The sequence below is a fragment of the Aquarana catesbeiana genome, linkage group LG04, assembly GCF_042186555.1.
Source record: "Aquarana catesbeiana isolate 2022-GZ linkage group LG04, ASM4218655v1, whole genome shotgun sequence".
In the NCBI taxonomy this organism is placed as follows: domain Eukaryota; kingdom Metazoa; phylum Chordata; class Amphibia; order Anura; family Ranidae; genus Aquarana; species Aquarana catesbeiana.
In genome coordinates, this window is record NC_133327.1 from 74,151,511 (window position 1) to 74,157,510 (window position 6,000).

The following is a 6,000-nucleotide window of genomic DNA, read 5'->3' on the forward strand; positions in this document are numbered from 1 at the left end:
ATGGCAGAGGATGGCGGGGGCATGGCAGAGGATGGCGGGGGCATGGCAGAGGATGGCGGGGGCATGGCAGAGGATGGCGGGGGCATGGCAGAGTATGGCGGGGGCATGGCAGAGTATGGCGGGGGGCATTGCAGAGTATTGTGGGGGCATTGCAGAGTATTGCACAGCATTGCAGAGTATTGTGGGGGCATTGCAGAGTATTGTGGGGGCATTGCAGAGTATTGTGGGGGCATTGCAGAGTATTGCACAGCATTGCAGAGTATTGCACAGCATTGCAGAGTATTGTGGGGGCATTGCAGAGTATTGCACAGCATTGCAGAGTATTGTGGGGGCATTGCAGAGTATTGCACAGCATTGCGTAGTAGTGAGGGATGGCTGAGCATGGATGGATGGATGGATGTCTCTGTGCAGCGCTGTGGGCACTACACATCCAGCCCACAGCGCTGCAGACATCCATCCATCCCCCCTCCGCTCACAGTGTACCGATCGGTACACAGGAGGGGAGGAGAGGAACCGGCGTCATCAGATGACGTCGGTCTGTTTACATGTGATCGCACCGTCATTTGACAGCGCGATCACATGGTAAACGGCCGCGATCAGCGGCCATTTACCGGGATCCGTGATGCGCCGGGTCCGGTCATCGGGTGCGCGCCCCAGGGGGCGCGCGAGAGGGGAATTCTGGGAGGACGTCATAGTACGTCCTCCCAGAGTTATCCAACCGCCCTGCAGCCGTCATTCCGCTATGGGCCGGTTGGTAAGTGGTTAAAATTAGACTTGGGAAACGTAACATTAATAAATCATTGGGACCAGATGGCTTGCACCCGACGGTACTTGGGGAACTCTGTCAAGTAATTGCCAGACCGACCATTGTTCCTAATTTTTACTGACAGTCTACTGATTGGAATGGTACCAGCTGATTGGAGAAAAGCCAATATAGCACCAATATTTGAAAAGGGCCCAAAATACATCCCTGGAAATTAGACCAGTTAGCCTAACATCAATAGTATGCAAGTTCTTGGAGGGGAATATTAAGGGACTATATACAAGATTTTAGTAATGAGAACGGTATCATTAGCAGTAATCAGCATGGATTCATGAAGAATCGTTCTTGCCAAACCAATCTATTAGCCTTCTATGAGGAGGTGAGCTGCCATCTAGATAAACGAAGGCCAGTAGATGTGGTGTATTTGAATTTTGCAAAAGCATTTGACACAATTGCCTATAAAACATTTACTGTACAAAATAAGGTCCGTTGGCATGGACCATAGGGCGAGTACATGGATTGAAAACTGGCTACAAGGGCGAATTCAGAGGGTGGTGATAAATGGGGAGTACTCAGAATGATCAGGGGTGGGTAGTGGGATCCCCCAGGGTTCTGTGCTGGGGCCAATCCTATTTAAATTTGTTCATAAACGACTTGGAGGATGGGGTAAACAGTTCAAGCTTTGTATTTGCGGACAACACCAAGTTAAGCAGGGCAATAACCTCTCCGCAAGATGTGGTAAACCTTGCAAAAAGATCTGAACAAATTAATTAAAAGGGGTGGGCAACTACATGGCAGATGAGGTTTAATGTAGAAAAATGTAAATGCATTTGGGTGGCAAAAATATGAATGCAATCTATACACTGGGAGAGAATCTCTGGGGGAATCTAGGATGGAAAAGAACCTGGGGGTCCTAGTAGATGATAGGCTCAGCAATGGCATGCAATGCCAAGCTGCTGCTAACAAAGCAAACAGAATATTGGCATGCATTAAAAAGGGGATTACCATATTTTTCGCTCCATAAGACACAACTGACCATAAGACGCACCTAGGTTTTAGAGGAAGGAGGAAAAGAAAAAAAAAATATTCTGAACCAAATGGTGTCCTAAATTAACCCCTTCCTGCCGACCGTACGCAGATATGCGTCCTCGGCTTTCCGGGGTTATACCGGGATGATGCCCGCAGCTGCAGTTTGTTGTCTTGTTTTGAGCGGGCGATCGGCTACCCGTATATAACAACCGATGCGGCTAAAAGCCGCTCGGCTGTTATACCGGAGGAGCGGGAGGGGACATCCCCCCCCTCCTGCCGCTCTTACCGGGCCTCCCGTGCGATCGGGAGGCCCGGTATCCAATCGGCTGCCTCCGGCGGCTGTGGGCGGGCTGGAACGAAGCCATGGGCGGCTTCGTTCCAGCCTTCTCAATGTAAACGCGGAAGCGACGTCATGACGTCACTTCCCGTTTACTCGGCTGCCAATGGCGCCGAATTTAAAAAAATACACAGTATTCAGAATCGCCGTTTTCGGCGATCTGAATACTTTGAAGTGCAGAGGAGGGATCGGGGGTCTTTTAGACCCCCGATCCCTCCATAAAGAGTACCTGTCACCACCTATTACTGTCACAAGGGATGTTTACATTCCTTGTGACAGCAATAAAAGTAAAAAAAAAAAAAAACATTTTTTTTTAAAAACACAATTTATAAGTCTAACAATAAATAAAATAAAATAAAAAAAAAAACATTTTTAAAGCGCCCCCGTCCCCGCGAGCTCATGCAGCGAAGAAAACGTGTACGGAAGTCGCGCCCGCATATGTAAACGGTGTTCAAATAACACATGTGAGGTATCGCCGCGATCGTCAGAGCGAGAGCAATAATTCTAGCCCTAGACCTCCTCTGTAACTCTAACCTGGTAACCGTAAAAAATTTAAAGCGTCGCCTATGGAAATTCATAGCTACCATAGTTTGTCGCCATTCCACGAGTGCGTGCAATTATAAAGCGTGACATGTTTGGTATCTATTTACTCAGCGTAACATCATCTTTCACATTATACAAAAGAATTGGGGTAACTTTACTGTTTGGATTTTTTAAAATTCATGGAAGTGTCCCTTTTCCAAAAATGTGCGTTTAAAACACCGCTGCACAAATACCGTGTGATATAAAATATTGCAACAATCTCCATTTTATTCTCTAGATTCTCTGCTAAAAATATATATATAATGTTTGGGGGTTCTAAGTAATTTTCTAGCAAAAAATATGGATTTTAACTTGTAAACACCAAATTTCAAAAATAAGCTTAGTCATGAAAGGGATAATTTACCAGTGCCCATGAAATGCAGCCTGACCATTGCAAATAAAAAGCAGTCTTACTAGTGGCATAACACAGCCTTACATGTCATTCCATCTTCCTGACAGAAGACAGAGCAGCCGAATGCTCTATCTGCTGTCTCAGCAGCAATGTCAGGCCCAGCCGGGAGATCACCGGCGCTCACAGGGACTTTGGATGTCTGTCCTCCGCTCTCCTGCCTCTTTTCCGGCAGGGGTACCAGGGGGCTTTGCCAGCAGTGATGCGGGGGGGGGGGCGTTGCCTAGCATATACTCGTTCCATAAGACGCATAAAACTCTGTAGAAGAGACGCTTGAGGGGGGATATGATTTAAATTTACAAATACCGTACTGGTGACCCCACAATAGGGATAAAACTTTTTCTCAGAAGGGAGTTTAACAAGACGTGTGGCCACTCATTAAAATTAGAAGAAAAGAGGTTTAACCTTAAACTATGTAGAGGGTTCTTTACTGTAAGAGCAGCAAGGATGTGGAATTCCCTTCCACAGGCGGTGGTATCAGCAGGGATTATTGATAGTTTCAAAAAACTATTAGATAAGCACCTGAACGACCACAACATACAGGGATATACAATTTAAATACTGACATATAATCACACACATAGGTAGGCCTTTTTTCAACCTCACCTACTATGTAACTATGAGAAAGAACGGGTTCAGGTAAATAAAATTGGGGGTCTGCTTCATGACAGAAAACACGAGGGTTTACAACCCCTTTAATGGCTGTGTGTTGAGTTATTTTGAGGGGACAGAAGATTTACACTGTTATACAAACTGTACACTGACTACTTAACATTGTAGCAAAGTGTAATTTCTTCAGTGCTGTCACATGAAAAGATATAATAAAATATTTACAAAAATGTGAGGGGTGTACTCACTTTTGTGAGATTTTGTAGTGTTTACTTATCTCTCTCTCCAAAGCCCTAAGTCCCATGTCTTTTTGCTGCTTAGTTCCTTTTATCAGCATAACTTCTGACAAGTTCTCTGACAACCGAGATAAAACCAGCCTAAAATTTGTGTCAGGGATGGTGCATAGCAAGGGATTAGCAGACAGCTGGTCTATTCACAGCACAACTCTGCACATTTCTTCATTCCTCTGCCTATGTGGAGAAGGGGGGGGGGGGGGCTCTCCTCCAATCAGCTCTCACGCAGTGTATGCCAAGAATCCACACCCAGTGGTGGAACAGGAAGAGAAAATTTGCCGGCCGCCGAAACAGTCTAGAAAGTTAAAGAGCAAATATACAAGTAAAACTTATGTAGGGAGATTTATTTCATCTTTGTATCATCTGAGGCTGTTCACTTCACTGGGTATATTGTGAGGGTTTACATCCACTTTAATCAACTTCAGCCCCGGTAGAATTTTCCCCCTTCCCGACCAGATCACTTTTTACAATTTGGCACTGCGCTGCTTTAACTGGTAATTGCGCGGTCATGCAATGCTGTACCCAAATTAAATTTACATCCTTTTTAGTCCACAAATAGAGCTTTCTTTTGGTGGTATTTGATCACCTCTGCAATATAAACGAAAAGACCGAAAATTTTGAAAAAAAAAAAAAATAATTTTCTACTTTCTGCTATAAAAAAAAAAAAAAAAATACAATAAAAATGTTCAGGAAAAAAAAAAAAAACGAAAAATAAGCGTATATTTATTGATTTGCGCAAAAGTTATAGCGTCTACAAACCAGTGTACATTTTCTGGAATTTACGCAGCTTTTAGTTTATGACAGCCAATCTCATTTCTTGAGGTGCTAAAAATGGAAGGGCAGTACAATACCCGCCAAATGACCCCATTTTGGAAAGTAGACACCCCAAGGAATTTGCTGAGAGGCATGTTGAGCACATTAAATATTTTATTTTTTTGTCACAAGTAATTGAAAAATGACAAAAAAAATACTATAAAACTTTTTTTTTTTTTTCACACAAAGTTGTCAATGAAATGGTATATTGCTCAAACATGCCATGGGCATATGTAAAATTACAACCCAAAATACATTCTGCTGCTTCTCCTGAGTACGGGGATACCACATGTATCAGGTCTGCCCTTGTGGTCGTGCTGTGGTGATCATCACTTTTGGGGACCCTTGTGTGGGCTGTTCTGAGCCCGGATGAAATTCATTGTTTGATGGATGGACAGTGACAAATGTTACAAATTATTGCTTTTAATAAAACTTGCATACAATTGTTAATATTCAACACTGAATATATTTATATCCTCTTTAACAAAACGCCTCTGAAGAAGGGACATGTCAGGCCAATAGAGGAAGTTCATATTCATTTCTGAATTTTGCAATATTGTATTCGTATTTGTATGTCAATACTGTTTTCATATGTGCTGTATCAAACATTATCATGTGTCCGATACATGCTTTTTTAATATATTTTTCTAAATAAATAATATTTTTTTATATATTATGGTGCTACTGTTTGCCTATAAAGTCCCACTGTACCGGGGGGGGTACTCGTGTCCCTACCATAGGGGACCCTACACTATTAACCGCTTTACCCCCTTCCTGACCAGAGCACTTTTTAAGATTCGGCACTGCGTCACTTTAACTGACAATTGTGTGGTCGTGCGACGTTGCACCCAAACAAAATTGACGTCTTTTTTTCCCACAAATTTTGGTCATCTCTGCGGTATTTATTTTTTGCGCTATAAACAAAAAAAGAGCGACAATTTTGAAAAAAAAAAAACGCATTATTTCTTACTTTTTGCTATAATAAATATCAAAAATATATTAAAAAAATATTTTTTTCCTCATTTTAGGCCGATATATATTCTTCTACATATTTTTGGTAAAAAAAAAAACAAAAAAAACGCAATTAGCGTATATTGATTGGTTTGCGCAAACGTTATAGCGCCTACAAAATAGGGGATAGTTTTATGGCATTTTTATTATTGTT